General features: G+C 46.2%; 1 protein-coding gene and 1 long non-coding RNA gene across 5 annotated transcripts in view; one reads left to right on the top strand and one right to left on the bottom strand.

The window, feature by feature from the left end:
* Positions 1-8523, bottom strand: part of KLHL36 (kelch like family member 36) — a 24173-nt gene extending 15650 nt beyond the window's left edge. The window contains exons 1-2 of one of the 4 annotated variants that reach the window (XM_074314496.1): positions 1326-1463; positions 917-1016 (exon numbers count right to left, since the gene is read on the bottom strand). The gene's annotated coding sequence lies outside the window, so the exon portion shown is untranslated. Of the gene's footprint in view, positions 1-916; positions 1467-8498 lie in introns of those variants that run through there. The other 3 variants (XM_019747118.2, XM_074314497.1, XM_019747119.2) reach the window with 3 other exon arrangements.
* LOC141567476 (uncharacterized) lies at positions 1615-20264 on the top strand. Its single transcript, XR_012490116.1, has 3 exons — positions 1615-2144; positions 2648-2893; positions 19953-20264. It is a non-coding gene; the product is annotated as an uncharacterized LOC141567476 (long non-coding RNA).
* The last annotated feature ends 345 nt before the right edge of the window (positions 20265-20609 follow it).

A 20609-nucleotide genomic window follows, 5' to 3' on the forward strand; every position in this document is an offset into this window, starting at 1 on the left:
CCAGCAATAGGGGCACAAGTCACATACTGGGACAGAGGGTTTAAGAAGGAGTTTCTTTCCCCTGCTGAGTTGAGACGAGTCACTTGTTACCTATTGAACAAACCAGCCTTTGCTAATAAAAAACAATGTAACAAGACGTCAGCACAGTTTCAAGATAATCCCAACACACAGCGGAGGCTCCAGTGTAACTTTGGGCACAGTTCATCCTGTCCAGCTCCCTGTGCAAAGGAAGTGGACAGCTAGACTGCTCTTGACCAACAAGCAACTTTGTGACAATGACCAGCTATACCCACCCCTGTCCTTTCTGACAGTCCCTCAGCTGCTGGGGGCGCTGAGAGAGGGAAGGGAAAGAAACCACATTCATGCAATGCCTACAGCACCTCCCTGACTTCCTTGTTTCACCTTCACCCTGAGACAGGTGCCACCACCATTTCTGACACCCAGGCTCCGGTGGTAAAGGGGCCCACCCAAGGTCACACCACAGAAAGCAGCAGGACCCTCTCTCCACCACTGCAGGAGGCCAGCCAGGGCTCAGTTTGCCCTGAGTACTAAAAGCATTCTTTTCTAGGCCAAGCTTTCTAGAGAGAGTTTCCCCCTCGTGTCGTAGGTTCCCTTTTGTCTCCGGGCAAGTGGTTTGGGGCCGATTTCTATACGAGTGTTGGGTGTCCGCTGCCTCCGTGCTTTTTGGAAGCAGATGAGGGGTCAAAGCCATCCACATAGGTAGTGACGATCCCCAGTTACGCATAAAAGATCTTTTCGTAAACACGGGAACACAGGACACGTCCGAACGGATGAGCCCCCAGGGAACCTCCTCTCCGAGCTCCTTCCCCAGGTTTCAACCCTGAACCTGCCCGCCCTCAGCGCTCGGGGAAACACAACATTGTAGAGATGGACACGGCTGCCCGCCAGCACTCACCCGCGGCAGGGTCTCCGGGGACACCGCTGTCGCTCGCTCGGACCCGGCACCCCCTGGCGGAACTGCCGACACAACGGCTGCCTGGGCAGGCTCGAGCCGGCTGCGAGGAGGCAGAGGAGGCGGAGTCGGGACGCGACCCAGTCCGGCGCCCGCGACAGGACGCTGGGACACTCACCTGGGCCACGCGGGCCGGCCGCACAGGCCGCACCTGTACCACCTACGGGGGTGGCGGCGCCCCTCCCCCGCTCCGCTGCACCACTGCCCCCAGCACAAAGGGAGCCGCGGGTGGGCCGGGCGGGGGTCTCCCTCGCAGGCTGGGGGCCCTCCCCAGGCAGGCCCGCCCCCCGCCCCCCGACGGCTTGCGGCGCCCGGCGGGTCTCGGGCAGGAGGCGGGCGCGCGGAGGCCCACCTAGGAGGCGCGCTACGGCCGCGGCGCGGAGACCCCCGGCGGCGGAGCCGGACCGGCGGGGCGGAGGGGCGCGGGCGCTGGAGCCCCGGGGCGGGCCGGGTGCGCAGCCATGGCTCCGCCAGGAAGTGCGAGGCCGAGGGCGGAGGCGCGCGCGGCCAATGGCGGCGGCCGGGAGGAGGTGGGCTCAGGCGGCGCCGAGGCGGGGCCTGCGCCCGGGGCGGGCGGCGCGCGCTGGGCTGCGGGGCCGACACCTCCCTCGCTCCGGACCGCCACAGTCACGCCGCGGGAAATGCATACTGAGTGTCCCCCACCGTGCCAGACTCGGGGACACGGCGTGGACAGGACAGGCAAGGTCTCGGCCCTAGGGAACTGACAGCAGTCCGGGAGTTGAGTGCTATTGGGAGCAGCGCGATGGCATCTTTGCTCCCTCACCTCCTTTTAGTCTTAGCTGGAAAGTCCCCTGCGTTCAGCCCAGGGTGAGGACTTCATTGACCCCTCTGTTTAAAGTCACATCCTCCCTCTCTTCACCCTACTTCCAGCTGTATGCTTCACTTTAGCTCCTACCATCTTCTAATATTCTAAATCATTTTCTTATTCATTGGCTTATTGTCACTCTCCCCTTGTAGAAACCCTCCAGGGCAGGATTTATTGTCGTTTTTCTCCCTGGCTGAGCCCCCGGTGCTGCCACACAGGAGGCGCTCAGTAAATATTTGTGGAATGAATGAATTTGACCATCACTGATCAATCTATCAATTGTCAAACTTATCTCATGCTACAGCGTAGAAGAACCTTGAAAACATGCTAACTGAAAGAAGCCAGGTACAAAAGAACATATTGTACGCTTCAGTGTATATGAACATTTCTGTCTAGAACAGGCAAATCCATAGAGACAGAAGGTAGTATTAGTGGTTGCTAGGGGCAGAGATCATCTGATAGGGGAAAAGGGTGCATGTGTGGCTGTTAAACGATAAGGGATTTCCTTTTGGGGTGATGAAAATGTTCTGAAATCAGTATTGATCCCAGGACTCTGTGAATATACTAAAAATCATTGAATTGTGTGATTTAAAAGGGTGAATGTTATGGTATGTGAATTATATCTCAGTAAAGCTGTAACAAAACCAAACAAAAAACTTCTCTCTCTCCCAGTTTTTCTATTTCCTGTCTATTCTGGGTAGGATTTAGAGGGTCTTTCAGGACTGCATAAAGAAAGCATGGCTAGATGCGGCCCCTGAAGGTGGGCCAGAAAAGAAGAAAAAATAAGTGTGGGGAGTCAGCATGACGAGGCATATCCTCCAGGCCTTTCTTTGTTCTTTCTGTTCTAGACACAACACCCAACTTGGCCCCTTCCATCAGAGGGTTCCCAGCAAGGTACTGCGTGGCCCCTCAGCAGCCTGGGCTTGGCTCTGTCCCCACCCTCCCATAGTACCTCTCACCAGAGGCTGCCTCCTGGGGCCAGTCGTGGGTGGATCTCAGTCACCTCTGGTGCAAAGTAAGGATGCAACAAAGATTTGTGCAATGACCAGAGGATTGCGTGTCTCTAGCCGACAGGAGGGGCAGATTGGCACAGGGTAAGTTTCATCGCTTTCTTCTGAGTAAGCTTTGCCTCCGAGGCTCAGTGTCTTCATCTGTGAATGGGGTCAATAAGACAGAGCCAGCCTGCTCTATCTCTCTGGCCTTCCCATTCCTGATTCAGTCCACTGCCCAATCACACCTTCCATCTCTCTGTAAAGTCTTACATTTATGGGTTTGGTTTTTTTTTAACTTACTTTTGATGACTGGGATTTTTATTAAATGTCATTCATTTGTTCAGAAACAAAGATATAGAAAGTACTTTTTTTTTTTAATTAAAGGGAATGAGGATAAAACTAGCACTGGAATCACCTAGAGAATGCTTTCAATTATGTTGTCACTGCCTGGATTGCTGTCCCCCACCTCCCCTTTTCTATGGGACAAATACGCATTCACCCTTCAATACTTTATTGAAGCATCGTCTGTACTCTGAAGCCTTACTGGCCCATCTTCAACCTGTCCTTGACCTCTCTCCATCCCCAACAAAGCTAATCTGTCTTGCTCTATGTCTGTATCTTGATACCCGAATCTCTACTATTACATGAATCCATGCATTCCTTTGTTTATTAGTTTATTCTACAGACTTTTAGGGAATTTCTGCCATGTGCCAGGTACTGTGGTAGGTGCCTGGGATAGAAAGAAGACACTTTTGGGGATCTTAGGGAGGGAGGCAAACAAGTATGTAAATAAGCAATTACTGTATCATGTTCGGTCCTGTGTTAGGGTTATATTCAGAGTGCTGTGGGTGGGATGTATTCTTTTTAATAGCTATAGCTATAGATTCTCTAGCTAGCTAGATAGGGATATGGATAGAGAGAGATGATTGATTGATTGATTGACTGATAGATAGATGATAGATAGATCTCTATGTATAGGGATATATCTGTATCTACCTATCTAGATTTAGTTGTAGCTATTTTATTTTAAGAGCCTACAGCTTGGTATTGACATCTCCCAGATGTTGGAATTTTTTTTTTTTTTTTTTAAGAATGAGAAGATGCACAAACTGAGGGGAAAACCTGCAATAAGGGCCTGGGACAAGCTCAGAAATCGTTGACCTGAAAAACATACACACTTGGCTAACCTAACTTTATCCTGTTTTCCCAATACCACTTAGTGAACGAACCTTTCACTTTTTTTTCTTTAACATTTTCTCTCAAATTATAAAGTAATTCATGCTTAACTTGGGAACTACGGAAAAGTCCAAAAGGAAAAAAACCACTCACTTCTGCACCATCCAAAAATAATATTGTTATCTCTTCATATTTTTCCCTTATATAATTTCTTTGCAATAATAACAACATTTACAGCTCACTATGTGCTAGACTCTAAGCTCCCTGTACGTATTAACTCATTTAACCTCCTCAACCCTTTGAAGCAGGTAGTATTACTTTCCCTATTTACAAATGGGGAAACTGAGGTTCAGATACGTGAAATCTCTTGCCCAAGTTCACAGAGCTTGTAAGGCGCAGAGCTGGGCTTTGAACCCAGGCACTCGGTTCCACAGTCTGCAGGCCTAACCTTGCCCTCTGCACTGTCGTGCCTCTGTGAAATGATAAAAGGGATGCACATTCTGTGCAGAGAACTTGGAAAACACAGACATGTACAAAAGGGAACAAAATAAAATCACCCACCCGAGGAGAACAGCTGTCAGTACTTAACGTGTAAATCGACCCAGTGTTCTCCCCATGCATATATTCTCCATGCATCTATGACAAAGAGGTCATGCAGTGCTGGCCTTTTGGTAACTGCCTTTCCCCTCCCTTTTTCAATATCATGAATTTTTCTCATGTCAGGAAGTTTTCTCTGATATGACTGTAACGGTGCAGCTGATCCCTGGGTTCGGGTCATGCATTCACCCTCCCTCATTGTTGGGCTCACTGTTGGGCATCCAGCTGGTTTCATATTATAAATAATACCAGGTGAATATTCTTATACACACACCTTTGTGCATATGTCTGATGGTGAAGTGGAGTTGCTGGGTCAGAGGAATGCAGATTTGTAAGGGTCTGACCTCCCCCGTACCCCCCAAAGGCTGTACTAGTGGGTGCCTCCCGATAGTGGCTCAGAACCCTGTCACTTCTGAGATTCAGGCACATCAGTTGGAACCAGGGCCAATTATATAATTTGCAGGGGCTTGCACAAAATGCAGATGGGGGTCCCTCGCTCATAAAGGAGGAGAAAAGCTTTTTTTCTTTCTTCTGCAGTCTCTCTCGGCATGTTATAGTGCTCTTTATTTGCTGTTTCATGCCGTGCTCCCGTGGGACATGTGCAGACCCTCACAGGAACCTGGGGCCCCACCCTATGATTTGATGGGCAGGGCCAAAGCCTTCTTGCACCTGTGCCCAGGCCCCCTTTTGGGTGACAGTGTCAATGGGCAAAGGCGAAGGCAAAAGTGGTCAAGAACCATCTTGGGGAGGCAGAGGGTGAGGAGAGGTGGAACCCCATGGGAACCGAGTCTCCAAGCCCTTAGCACGTGCTCCATTGTCCCATTGGGCTTCGCTTGCAGAACACAAATTCAAAAGATAGAATCATTAAGGATTTCAAGTCAACAGTCTTAGAGCATTAAACCCCAAGTGCCGGGTCTTTCTGAGCATGGGGCTCTCTCTGTGTGACCTCCAGCCCTAGATGGAGCCCGTTCCTAGATGGAACTGTCACCGAAAAGGAACATGGGAGGCTCATGTTTCCACTCTCAATACATCAGTTCAAAAACAAATGTCACACCCTTGTAAAGGAGCACATCATCTGGATGCACAGAATGGCAAAAATAAAAAAGAGGGGTGGGACTAGGCAAGGTAGGCCTAGGTTAATCACGAGTGATGCACAGGCCCTGTACAAACACTCTCTCGATCACCTGTGGAATCCTCACCATAACTTTATGGGTCCATGCTATTGTCATCCCCACTTTACAGATGAGGAAACTGAGGTTTTGAATAACTGGATGGCATATCTAATATCACACAGCTGGTAAGTGCAGCAACCAGCATGAGGGATCCAGGCCATTGTATGCCGATGCCCCAACAGCTAACCAGTTAACCAGCATGCTGGAAGGTTCACCGGAAGGGCTCCAAGCTGCTTTTCTTTCAGGCCACCAAGTTGGCTCTGAGCTCACTGGGGCCCAGGAGGTGACAGCTGGTACTAAGGGAAGGCAGGGAGAGGTGTCAGTGAGCCAGGCAGGCTCCCCGTGACCAGCAGGACCTGGCAGGGGCAGAGCCATGAGAATTGCTACTTGTAACTGCACCCTTTCCACCCCCTTGCCCCTAAGGACTTTCCTGGATCCTGAGTCTTGTGGAGGAGAAGGGAAGGAAGTGGAGGTAGGGTCTGTTCTCTAAACACTGTTCTTCTCAACCAACGTCGTCCTTGGCCCAGTTTCCCTCCCAAAGGCTGAGTAATCTCAAAAAATCGCAGCCCAGCAAAAAATTAGCAGGCCTAAGGGCCAACCCATGTCACATCCCCAAGTGGAATTCTTGGCCTGCTCGCTTCTGTAAATTTGCAACTGTTTAGACCAGAGGATAAGAAGCCACAGATGTCCCGGGAGTATCAGACCAGCCAATGGGCAGAGCCACAGCAGGACTCTGGGACCAGTCCTTGGGTCCCTAATCTCAGATAAAAAAAAAACACGCCTCCCTCAATTGGCACTTGCCACTTCCTCCCTCCTCTTCCCCAATACTTTTCTTCCAAACTCTGCCTGGATTTGAGCCCTGGCATGGCTGGCTTTGTTCCCCAGCGATATGAACTAGACCAGCTACTTAGCTTCATCATGCCTCAGTTTCCCCATCTCCAAATGGGGTAACACTTGTTCCTCTCTCATGGCATTCCTGGAGAGTTAAATGACTTAGGACATGACGACCACTTCCGACAGTGCCCTGCTGCGTAAAGCTCCACACATACGAGCTTTTGTTGATGCTGCCTGGTACTGCTCCAATTAGAGGCCCTTCGGCTTAAGCCTTTACTTCCTGTTAAAATAGAAATCATTTGGATATGGATACTTTTCCATTAGTCTTTTACACCTGAGCGTTCATTAGCTTCAGGAAGATATTAGCCCCCTGACAGAGCACAGAGAAGGTGGGAGGGAAAGCAGGTCCCAGGTATAGGTTGCCAGGAGGCTCCCCGTATGTCATAGTTTGACCTGGAGCTGACTCTGTCTGGGGGCCTCTCTGGTCAGAACTGCTCTTCTCTTACCACTGAGGACCCTAATGAAGCTGGCATCGCCCACAACCTGGCGCCCACATGGCACGAAGCTGGCATTGCCCACAGCCTGACGCCTCCATGGCACGAAGCTGGCATCGCCCACAGCCCGGCGCCTCCATGGCACGAAGCTGGCATCGCCCACAGCCTGACGCCTCCATGGCACACCAGACCAACCATGTGCTTTTCCTCTTGCCAACTGTTAAAATGAATTGCTTGGGGTTTCAGGGTTGCAAACCTGGCTGAGATCCAAGGCCAGCAGATAACCCTGAGGAAGTCATGTCCTCCTCTGGAAACTTGCAATGTCTTATGTGGAAAACTAGGTGACAAGGATAAAAGCCTTCCCGGAATTGTCGTGGCCAGAAGAGCACTAATGCAATTGCTTCTTGAGCCATGCATTCATTGGTTAACCCCCTTGCCCTCACCACTGGGACTATAACTTAGAACATCTCACTGTATCCATGTGCATCTGTGGAGAACCTGGGCTGCATGTTCTCTGAATCCCTCATTTGGTGTCAGCCTCAAGCTCTACAGCTGTGTTGTGCCACATGGTCACCAACCAGCAATGTGGCCATTTCACTTTCAGTTAGTTAAGATTGCATTAAGTTAACAATTCAGTTTTTCAGTCACCCGAGCCACATTTCAAGTCCTCAACAGCCATATGCGTTAGTGGCTGCTGTGTTGGATAGCAGAGGTTATAGAACATTTCCATCATCACAGAACATTCTAGAGGAGACGCTGTCCTAGAGCAGCACTTACCTAGCTACATGAATTTGAGCAAGTTTCTTACCTCTCGGGGCCTCCGTTTCGTCATCTGCAAAATGGAAGTGAATCGACTCAACAGCAAATACTTCACTGAATGCCTGCCATGTGCCAGGTACTCTTAGGTGCTAGGAATATGGCATTAAACACAGATAAATAAAATCATGGCCCCCATGGAGCTGACCTTTTAAAGGAGGGACAAAAATAGCACTTACCTCCTACAGTTAGTTTGAAGATGAAATGAAATAGAGCAGGAAAAGCACTTAACATGGTGCCTGGCACATTCTAACTGCTTAATAGAAGTTAGCCGCTGTTATTACTGCCCCACTTCCTTCTCTCACAGCCCAGCTCCCTGGGATGGTAAACACATAATATACATTCCCTCTGCTTCCCATCCCGTACCTATGACGGACATTGCTAATCAATCAAAATACCCTTTTCCACTGAGCCCAGAAGTACCTATGAGAGTCTAGAAACAGGGCATCAGGCAGCACTCAGACACAGCCTCTCAGAACCCTCTTCAACATTACCTCCAAGTTCCCCTATGAGTTGCCTGGCCCCCGCAATCCTGGATGCTGGGACCCCTTGGTCCTGTGGAAGCTCCGACTCCAGGTCCAGGTCTGCCCCTCTTTAGGAGAAAGAGTAAATCAGTACCTTAGCTGAGCACTTGGTCCTGCTCTGACCTTGTGCCAGGAACCGGCTTCTTACTTCGTTGCTTCCTGGAGTGGGGTCTGGCTGTGTTCTCTCTCACAAGGACTTCTGGAGTCTTGAATCCTGTCCCTCTCCTTTACTCAAGAAAAACGGGTCACTTCAAGGCTGGGCAAACAAATCCGGGCCAAAAAGGGCGGAGTAAAACCTGGTCCCACATGTGAAATGGGGGAGACCGACACGTGACCATGCAATTGCGATATGGTGAGATAAGGGGGAGGGTGGAGCCTGGTCCTTGGCTATGGGGACCCATGGGAGGAAGGAACACTGCGTCCCCAGGAATCCCCTTCACGGAGGGGGTGCCCATCTTGGACGGCCTTCTCTACCATCAACAGCCCGCCCCTTTGAACTGCCTGTCGTAGTCCCTTCTCTCTGCCACTGCAGGGACTGACCTGGATGGCCCTACCTGACTCAACAGGGCTGTCGTCTCTCTGGATCTTCCATCGTTTTGGCTTTGCTGCTCACATTTATTCAATCATTCATTCAGTACAGTGTGTGTGATAACAACACATGCTGTAAAGGGTTGAATTCTTGCTTCTGCCACTTACCAGCTATGTGATCTTGGGCAAATTACCTAGCCTCTTTGTGCCTTGCTTTTCTTCTCTGTGAAATATGGTTTATAATAGAGCCTATACCCGAGGGTCGCAGGGAGGATTTAGTGAGTTATTGCCCAGACCGGGCTTAACATGGAAAGTGCAGGAAAACAGACTGAGAGCAGAAATGACAGCACAGGGAAGGGGGTCCTAACAGCACAGCTGAAACCAGCCACTTCTGAGGGTTACTGGAGCTTTATACACAGGGAACTCTGGGAAATACTGGAAAACACACCCCTTAGAATCTTCCCACCCAAAAGGTGGGGCAGACGGGGTACATGTACAGCATTTCTGGCTGACAGCTGCTCACAGGGTTAATCAGCTCACACTTCCCACCTGCTGGGCCAGCGCGCAGAGCATCTCTTGTGAATTTGGGGCAAAGCCCTCAGACCCAGAGCTGCAGATAATGGCAGCCGAAGAAGTAAGGCCTGAGGAATATGGATGGAATATCAACAGCATTTGCTGTACCTTCCTTTAGAGAACTATTCCTACTCAGACTCCTTTCCAAAAGCTTCTATTGAAGCTGCCAGTCTGAGACTCCCACACAGCCCCACCCACAAGTATGGGCACATGACCCATATCTAACCAATCATAGTAGCCAGTTCCTTGGTGACAGTGATTGGCTAAAAGGGTGGCTATGTCATCTAAGCAGGGCCAATCAGAATCATTCCCTGGGATTTTTACACATTTGCGGAGTGAGAGAAGTTCTCTTTGTCACTAACTGGGCAGGATGTAAGCTCAACGTTTGCGTGGAAGTAGTTCCTTTACAATAGAAGTGCTTGTGGCCAACATGCAGACAAACAGAACTGAGAGATGAGAGAGACCAAGGGAGAGAGGATGACAATGGTGATGTTGAACCCCTGGTCCCATTGTACCTCTATTTTCTGTGGGTGGTTTCATGTGCCAGTAAATTCCCCATCATTTCCCCTCAAAACTATTGGCTTAAGCTGGTATGAGTTCTGTTTCTCTCACTTGCAACAAGTGAGTCCTAACTAATGCAGGGTCTATTCATATTTTAATCCCTCAGTCTCAGAAGTGACAGCATTTCAGGGCTGAAGACATATTTGTTGACTGAGAATCTTGGATTATGAGTCTGAGTACTCGAGGCCAGGCCATTCCCATGCTGTTGGTTCCCAGAAGGCTGAGCTCAACTGGAAAGCTTCATGTTTTTCTTTTCCAAGTTACATAACACATGTGATTCTAGGAAGTAGGAATGCAGGACGGGAGTGTGGAATAGGGAATCAGAGGTTGCCGGGCCAGGGATATACCAAGTTGTCCAATGCTGGGGTGACTCTGTGGTCAATATTGTGGGACCTCCTGGGGAGCCCATGAAATTCATCTCAGAACTGTCCACCCAAGAGACAAAAAAGGGCACATTCATTTATTGATTCCTGAGTCTCTCCACTGGTCAATGGTAACCCTTGGGAGTTAACCCCACTGCCAACTTCTGGGTTGTGCATGCATGAATCCCTAGAGGGCTCTGTAATACTGCATGCCACAGAGTATGTGTCCCTAGAGGGCTCTGAGAAGTGCGGGAGTGTGGAAGGGAAAATGTAGGTGGTCCTGGCTGGGGGTCCCTATGATTTTGTTTTTGCACAAAACAGCCAAGATCTGTGGAGAATTGCTAACTGTGCAGTGACAGGAGTAAGAGGTGGGGGACAGAGGATCTGAAGGCATGCACTTCCCAAGTAACCTTCTCATCTAGCAGATTGAAGCTCACAGTCCACCCTTACCAGGACTTTCTTGAATCACGATGAGAACTGGAGAGTTGTCTCTGCCACATCACTCGTCTGCCTTGTTGAACTTAAATCTCTTGTCTAGGTGTCACCTTCTGGGAGTCAAGAGACTTGGCAGGCCCGCCCCTGCCACTTCCTTTTGGGTCAATCTCAGAGAATTCTTAAATTGTAAAGGAAAATTGAATTCTGACCCAATTAGTTATGCCACTCATTGGCAAGCAGGCTGGGCTGGTTATTCTGTGTTTGCTCACTCTCCAGACCCATTCTCCACCTTCTCTGTGTCCTGGAAGTCTGACCCTGATGGATGGTATCACCTGGGCTCCCTCTCCTACGACTGCCCATTGGGTTCAGCCAATGAGAGGTACCAGCGGAAAATTGGAGGGCAGGAAGAGAGAAGTTGGGGCATTTCTTCCCCTTACATTCCTTGTTTTGGGCTGAGTCTCTGTCAGTGGCTGCTTCCTTCTATGGATATAGCTCCTGCCAGAAGATCCCATTAAAGAGAAATTATTCTGACATTGGTTAAAGATACAAGATAGACTTTATACAAGACTATTGCCGTCGGGCAGAGAACTTGAGCTCACCTTTGAATATAGTAGAGACTGCCTGGTCAGTGGATGGATAATTATAATACTAAGCGGCAATGTCAAGAGTAGGGGATTCTTGCTCCACTGGATTAGGATTCTTGCTAAAAACAGGGCAAGGATATCAAGGTTGAGGAGATTCTCTCTAAACCAATTTAGCACGATTCTTTGCTAAAACGGGGCTCAGCAGGCCAAAGACAGGATGGAGCCAAGGTTGAAGCCCTATGGAGAAGAGGGCTCAGATGAGCCTGACTCAAGTTCAGTTAAGGAGGAGTCTCTGCAACCCCTTCTTCAGGGTTCTGACGCTCCCCAAGCTGCAGTAGCCCTCTTTCCTGCCTCTGCCTCTTCAGGCCTACGGTGGTGACAGCCCCATTCTTGCTTGCCCCTGGATGCCTTAATAGGCCTTGTCGGTTCTTCTAACTTAGTTATCTAAATAGTTCCTTATTTAAATTACCTTCAGAATTCCATCTGATGTGCCTTCAGTTTGCTCGCAGCACTCTGGTTCCCTACACGGGGAAAATTTTCCTTTCCATCCAGTCATCTGTCATTTTTCAAAATGGCTTGTAGAGTTGTCTGCTTTCTATTCATACTATCAATACGGAGAACCAGAACTTCTGGTCTAACAGGAAGATAAATCGAAACCCACAGCATCACATAGCAGGAAGCACCTGAGGATCTACAATGAGGAGACCTGGGTTTGAGGCCCGGCACTTTTACTTTCTGTGTATGTGACAATGGACAAATGGCTGAGCCTCAGTCTCCCCATCAATAAAATGGGAACAATAATATGACCCTGCCAATCAGCCTGCAGGAAGCCTTCCGTCTAGTATTGTGAGGTCAAAGAGGGAATATTTATTGAATGAATGGATGACTGAATAAAATGAGCTAATGCAAAAAAAAGCACCCCTAACTTCTCATGTCTAATTCTAATTTTTAAGCCCTTATTTTTTAAGATGCTCTCTTGACCAACTTCCATTTAATTGACTCACTAAATTAACAGACTTGTCCCATTTCTCATGTGCAACACACTAGCATGCGGAACTTTCCACCAATATACTTCTTCCCCGACCAGTTGTGTTTGCTCCCAAACTTGTGGATGGCAGTTGTGTGTTTTTATTGCCATTAATTGATTTCTTGAAGTGTTACAGAAATTGTGGGAACATGAGGATAAAAAGAAGAAATACTGTTTCTATGAAAACTAAGATAAAACTTGAGAAGACTTGAAGTGTGTGACTAAGGAAATTGAAATTGAATTTGCTGGGGAAACTGGGGGAGGCTTGGTGGAAGGGACTTCTGACCCCCAGGTAGAGGGAATGATTCTGCTCATAGGTTACTTTGAAAGCATCTATTGGGTCTCCAGCCACTGTCAAGAAGCAGAAATGGGAAATTCTCGTAAATGTCTATGTGAGAAGAACGACGCCAGGCCTATTTCAGCCACTTGTGATCATAGAGAAAATGTACACTCATATACTTTAGGTCAAGCAAATGACATATGGTATGGATGAATTTTTTTATTTTTTTTTTTAGTTTCAGGTGCACAAGACAAAGCAAAACTTAGACGTTTATCATTTATATCCCTCACACTGTGTGAACCCCCCTCCCCCCATCCACTATCCCTCTGTACGTTCCCCAAATTAATTTTCAAACCCCCATGACCATCTTGTGGTTACCGACTATTTTTAAATTTGTTTAATTTAATATTTAGTTTTCAATTCATTGTATTTATTGAATTAAATGGAGTATTCTCTGTTAATTAACTTAAACAATACTTCTTTACCCACTGCATGCTGCTGTTATGGGTCATTGAAAGCCAAAGAGATATTTACTTTAACAAATACTGCAGACAATTGTGGCTTTTTATTTGCATATATTGTTCACAATAATCTCTTCCTCTCTGAGGTCCTATAATAGTTTCCCTTCCCTGGCATGAAATAAATGTCTCAGGAAAAATCTTAATGAACCCAAATGTGTATTTTAAATGCTCTAGGGACAATTGCTGTTTAAAGGATTTCTGTGGTAGATTTTTTTTTTTTGGGGGGCGGGGGTTGTTTATAGTAAAACCAAGAACCAAGATTTTTGTATATTGTGTTTGCTTAAAAGTCAGGCAGATCTACAAATACGTTCTTGTCTGTGAAGAATTTACAAGCTTGTTCAGGGGAAATAAGACAGTTTTTATAAAGCAAGTTGAAAAGGTTAGCTGACGATACAAGATCCTCTGTGTTACTGAAACTTCTTTGACGTGCCAAAAGTAGAAACTGGTTCAGAATAGCAACAGACACTAGATCAAGAATTAGCTCTCATGATTCCTTTGCTGTGACAGGGAACTCACTACCTCACAGAGGAGCCCATTCCCTCTCCGTTGGAAATAACTTCTTTATATTGACTCCAACTCTGTCTTCCTGTAACTGGTTTTATCTGCTCTTGGGAGGGTCACATAAGAGACTATCATGGGCTGCAAGAGAGAGCCCCTCCCAAATGGAGAGGCCATTCTCATGTTCTTCTTTCCTCCAGCATAAACTACATCTGTGGCTCCTCATCCCCTCCCAGTCCCGAGCACTGCCCTCGATTGGCTGGGGGCCTCTTTTAAGAACCATCCCCACATCAGAACACAATTCTCAAAGTGTTGTCTGACCAGCTCACGATAGAACTTTTTCCTTTTTCTTTTCCTTTTTCTTTCCTTGGTTCTGGGCATTAGTGTTACTTGGGAGCCATTAGATCTTTTCTTCCTTCTTGCCTTCCTCTGTTCTGAATCACTGTTGGGTAGGAGTGGAGTAAGGGGAGGGTGTACCCCTGCAGGCTACATTCCTTAGGCTCCCTGGTCAGTGCCTTCCCACTGAGTCTGGCCAATGGGAGACACTGGTAAGAAATTGGAGATAAAAAAAAGACCAGGGTATTTCTGCCCTCTCTGTATATATCTCCAGCAGCCACACCTCCTCTACACTCCAGCTTCCCCTGGCTGACCCCCGCCCCAGGACTCTAGTATCCCCTCCTCCTCTGTTCCTCCAGCTCAGGGCTGGTCACCAGTCTATGTGCTTTGGCTAATATCTGGGTGCTTCACCAACCTGCTCGACTTCTCAGCTTGTCCGTCTCTGGTGCAACCAATACCCTGCATTCAATTCTTCCTGTTTATATACTTGACTAAATACATATACTTACATAGTTTCTGTTTTCCTGTGGATTCTAGCCCAGTGTTTGTTCTACTTCTAATACTGCAGCTTAAGATTGCATACAGATTTGCAGGGGTGGCTGGCACTTGAAATACCAGGTGCTGTTATATCCTTTTACATTCATTTTCCACATATGATCCCACCATTGTACCCATTTCATGGAAGAGGAAAACGAGGGTCAGGAAGGGTATGGCAGAGCCAGGATTTGGGTAAGCTGCTGTCCAAATCCTTAAATATCAGACCACACTGCCCTACTCAGCAACCTGGACCTACACTGCCCTTACTCACCGGCAGCTAAACTCCAGGTTACATTAGCCCTTCCAGTGTCTTCCAGCTGGATTTCTGGACCTAAATGGAATTCTCTCTGAGTGATTCACAATTCCTGAGACAGATCATTCGGGAGCTCTGTTTTATACTCCCTCAGTCAGTCGCTCAGCATTTTCATTTTCCAAATGTTCCTGGGAGCCTCTTTTCAGAGATTTGACCATCGGTGAGCTCAGCACCGATTCTATAAATATCACTTTCTATAAATATCCATTCCATGTAAGGCACCTGCTTCATAGTGACAACTACCTTGCTGAGAACAGCAAGTTTCAGGGTTATGTTTTATTCCCATCTCTAATTACAGCTGAGGTGGGATGTCTTTCTTTTACATTTGTAGCCTGAAGGCAAATGTGAAAACCAGGGCACTGACCTTAAACATGTAAGGCTTTTGCAATGAAAGAAATGAAGTCCATGAAAAACACATGATGGTCTTAAAAAGCCAGTACTGATGTTACTCATTGTCTCAGAACACATGTAGCTGAGCTATGCTGAACCAATGTCATGGTCTCTGAACTCTGCTTCTAGGTGGGGAGGCTCAGACCCCTGAGGTCAGACTGCCTGGGTTCTGATAGTACCTCTGCAACATTCTAACTGTGCGACTTTGGGAAACGGCTTCACCCTGGGCGTCTCAGTTCCCTCATCCATGTCAGGGGTGGGCGTGGTTAGTGACGGCGTCTCTCCTTGGGTTGATGTGTGAGTTCCCTGGAAAATAGTGGTAAAGCACTTAGCACGGTGTTGGGCAAATATTATAGAACACAATCCACAGGAAGACATTACTATTACTAATACTGCATAATCTAGTTACTACAAAAATGTATATGACATTAATTACTAATAATATATAACATTTTCATGCACCCATATATGTTATATAGCATGCTCACCTGACCTGGTGTGGGACTCAAAAGAGGCAATAAGATGAGGGAGCTTAGGGCCTCACACACTCACTAGTCTCTGTCCATTGTCCATTTCCCGGGTCACTCTCAGATTGAAATATTTATTTCTGTATTGTCTGATGCCTCCTCCCCACTCGCTGGCCCCCGCAACTTCTCCCCTGGCTAATATGATAGGGGTGGTCCTAGCTTGTGCAAAACGGATCATTCCCCCTTTCCTAACACATTGTCTCTCCTCCCTGTCTGGAAAGTCCAACTCCATCTACTTTGAGGCTACTTTTCCCTTGTGTGCTAGTGATCCGTGGGCTCTGTCATAGGCCTTTTTCTTCCACCTAAGCGTCCTCCCTGGGCCATCTCAAACAGCCCTGGCCTGGTCACCACCCATAGACCATGGCTTCCAGATCTGCATCTCCTCAACATTTCCACTTTGATGACCCACGAGCAGCTCAAGTGCTACCCGTGCCAAACTGGACTCATCTCCCCCACCCACTCAGATGCTCAGGCCCCAAACCCAGAAGACTTCCTTTACTCTTTTTTGAAATTTCTTTGAACATTTATTGAAGTGTACAGTTCAGTGATTTTTCTTATTTTTATGAAGTTGTGCAACCACTCTCACTATCTTTTTCTAGGACATCTTCATCAACACCCAAAAGAAACCCCATACTTATTATCAGTTTCTCTCCATTCCTTCCTCCCCCCAGCTCCCAGCAGCCTCTAATCTACTTTCTGTCCCAATGGATTTGCTCATTTTGACTTTTCATATAAATGGAATCCTACACGATGTGGTCTTTTGCAACTGGCTTCTTTAACTTCGCATGGTGTTTTCGTGGTTCATCCACGTTGTAGAATGAATCAGTACCTCAGTCCTTTTTATGGTTGAATAACATAATATTCCATTGTATGGATCGACCACATTTGGTTTCTCCAGCATCAGTTGATGGACATTTAGGTTTTCACTTTTGGTTATTATGAATAATACTGCTATGAACATTCACATGCAAATTTTTATGTAGATGTATATTTGACTTTTCTTGCAGTATACGTTTCACCAGCAGTATATGAGGATTCCAATTTCTCTGCAGCTTCACCAACACTTGCTATTGTCAGTCTTTTTCATTTTTGCTATCTTACTGGGTGTGAAGTGATCTCTCACTGTGGTTTTGATTTGCATTTTCCTGATGACTAGTCAAAGATGTTGAGCATCTTTTCATGTACTTATTGGCCATTTGCATATCTTCCTTGGAAAACTGTCTATTCAAGTCCTTTGCCTATTTTTTAATTGGGTTACTTGTCTTTTTATTGTTGAGTTGTAAGAGTTATTTGGATCTGGGATACTAGATCCATATCAGACGTATGATTTGTACATATTTTCTCTCCCATTCTGTGTGTTGTCTTTTTATTGTCTTGATGGTGCTCTGTAAATCACAAAAATGTTCAATTTTGCTGAAGTCCAATTTATCTAATTTTTTTCTTCTGTCACTTCTGTTATTTGTGTCTTATCTAAGAAATAATTGCTTAATCCAAGGTCATGAAGATTTATGTCTATGTTTTCTTCTAAGGATAGCTTTTATGTTTATATCTGTGGTCCATTTTGAGTTAATTTTGTATATGGTGTGAGGTAGGGGGTCCAACTTAATTCTTGTGCAGGTGCTCAATACAGTTTTCCAGCACCATGTGTTGAAAGGACTATTCTTTCCCTGTGGAATTATGTTGGCATCCTTGTCAAACACCAGTTGACTATAAATGTAAGTTTATCTCTGGACTCTCAATTGTAGTCTATTGATCTATACATCTATCTTTATGCAAGTATCACCTCCTTTGACTCTTCTCTCTCTCTCACCCCACATCCATCCATTCAACCACAATGAACTATGTATCCATCAGGAACTGGTGCTGTGCTTGGAGATGGGCATACAATTGTGAGCGAGATAGACACTGTCCCCACCCTCATGGACCTGACATTCTTATGGGAGTGGAGGTAATATACAAGTAAAGAGATAAATGGAAAAGGTGACTTCAGATAGTGATGAGTGCTATGGAAAACAAAAGAACGTTACGTGATAGAGAGTGACCAGTGGAGGTTACAGAAGGGACTGCTTCGTGTTGGAGGTAGGAAGGCTTCTCTGAGGGGAGCAGTTGAGGTCTGAATGAGAAGTCAGCCATGAAGAATTTGGGGTAAGGTGTGCCAAGCCGAAGGACAGAATTTGCCTGAAGATGAAACTGAGGCACAATAGAGGGCAAAATACAGAAGATAGAGGCAAAATTCTGACAAAGCATGCCTGAATTCCACTTAGCTCTGGGCTTTTCAGTCATTGGGCTATTACTTTCCCTCCAACATTGCTTAAGTCTGTTTGAATTGAGTGTTCTATTGTTAACACCTTGTAGTATCCACACTGAATTAACTGAGTGTCTCCCTCACTAGAGTGTAAGACTCAGGAGGGCAGGGAGAGTATTTGTCTTGTTCAAATTTGCAGTCAGACAGCACTTATATGTAATATTTTTATTGCCCAAGTTTAAGAATCAAGAGATTTCAAAGAGATCCAGATTGTTTGCATTTCTTGGGCAATTGGAAGACTTGACACTTTCATGCTAACATTCCTTCATGGCAGCTAGGGTGGAGCTGAGAACCAGTAGGCCCCTTTCGATGTCAGTTCTCAAGATGAAACTGACACCCAGCGGAGGGCAGACCAGAGAGGATCACCTCCAGAAAAATTTTTCTTGCAGGCCCCGTTCTTGGCTCATTTACATTACGTGTCTGCCCCCTGCAGGCAAGTGAGTTTGTGAGCCCGTTGGACACATAATAGGCTCAGCGCCAGACAAGAATGAATGAATGAATGAATTTATACCATTCCCCCAGTTCTCAACACAGTGCCTAGTATATGGTGTCAAATATTTTTATTTCTCTTCTAGAGAAACACGAATTGAAATAGATTGCTTTTTCCTATTATGTGGATCTCAATTTAAACAAATACTTACACATAATATTTATTTCTGGTGTGTAGTTTATTTTTCCACCTTAGGTAGACAAGTTGACTTCACCGTGCTCAAATTCAGGGTTGTCTTTAAAACTAACCCTTTACATTTTCAGTCCAGCAGAGGGAGACAGTAACAATGAATAGAAGGAGAACAGGTAGGTACAGGTGGAATATTTTCAAGGTCTTCCTCCCGTAAGGATGAACCTTGGAGTCAAATTCAGGATGAGAGCCACTTGTTTTGTTTATTTGTTACTTAATATTCTCAATAGGCAATGCATTTATATGGTTAAAAATATGAAATAAAATAAAATAAAGTGAAATGGTATATGGCGAAATCCCTCTCCCACCCCTCTCTCCCTCTCTCTCTCTTCCTACCTATTCTCCCCCATAGGTACAACCGTTACTTTTTTCTTGTGTGCTCCTCCAGAGGTCTTTATGCAAATATAAACAAACGTAAATATCTATTTACACCTTCCTGCACTTTATTCAAAAGGCAGCGATACCAAAATTTATTCTGAATATGCTGTTCTGTACCTTGCTTTTCTTTGTTCACGATGTATCTTGTAAAACTTTCCATTTCAGTACATAGAGGGAAGTCGCTCTCTCTCTCTCTCTCTTTCTCACTCTCTCTCTCTCCCTCTCTCAGCTGCATAGTTCTTCATAACCTTCTACTACTAGAAAAAAACCTCAATGAATAACACTGGATATATTTGGCACACACACGAATGCATCTATAACAGTGGCTCTCAGCCTCAGCTGCACATGAGAAGCACCTGTGGGGGAGGGTGCTTTACAAATCCCAACACCCAGCCCACACCTCAGATCAGTTATATCAGAATCTCTGAGTGAGGGACCAGGGCATCCTGGTGATTCCAGTATCCAGCTGGGCTTCACTAACCTTCTAGGGGAAATGGATGGGTCAAGAGCATATAGGTTTGTAAGTTTGCTAGATATTTCCAAATGGCTTCAAGAGAGGGTGGTGCCAACTTGCACTTCCAGATGCAATGTATGATGGCCTGGATCATCAGAATCTCACCAACAAAGCAGGCTTGTCAAACTTTGATTTTTGCCAACCTAATTTTTTTTAAAGGTATCTCAACCCTGCATTAACTTGCATTTCTCTTATTACAGGTTGAGATTGAGCATCTTTTCATATGTTTAAGGGCCATTTGAGGGCTGGCCCCGTGGCTCAGGCGGTTGGAGCTCCATGCTCCTAATGCCGAAGGCTGCCGGTTCGATTCCCACATGGGCCAGTGGGCTCTCAACCACAAGGTTGCTGGTTCGACTCCCGCAAGGGGTAGTGGGCTGCGCCCCCTGCAACTAACAATGGCAACTGGACCTGGAGCTGAGCTGCATCCTCCACAACTAGGACCGAAAGGGCAACAACTTGACTTGGAAAAAGTCCTGGAAGTACACAATGTTCCCCATTAAAGTCCAGTTTCCCTTCCCCAATAAAATCTTAAAAAAAAAAAAAAAAAAGAGCCATTTGATCTGTTTGGTTATATCTCGTGCCCATTTTTCTTTTTGTTTTTTAGGTGGGCTTCTCTATATGTCAGCAAGATTAATTCTTTGTGATTTGAGTTGCAAATACTTTTCACTGCTTTGTCTTTTGTTTTTATACTTTGCATGAAGCAATATATTTTGTTGTTGTTGAAGACTTTTTAAATATTTGAATGTATTTATATTTTATTATGGCTTCTGGATGTTGACCATGGTTTGAAAGATTTTTCCAATTCCAGACTTATAAAGGAAGCTTCCCATGTTTTCTTTTGGAACTTTTGTGGTTTC

The sequence above is a fragment of the Rhinolophus sinicus genome, linkage group LG11 (genome assembly GCF_036562045.2).
Source record: "Rhinolophus sinicus isolate RSC01 linkage group LG11, ASM3656204v1, whole genome shotgun sequence".
Classification (NCBI taxonomy): domain Eukaryota; kingdom Metazoa; phylum Chordata; class Mammalia; order Chiroptera; family Rhinolophidae; genus Rhinolophus; species Rhinolophus sinicus.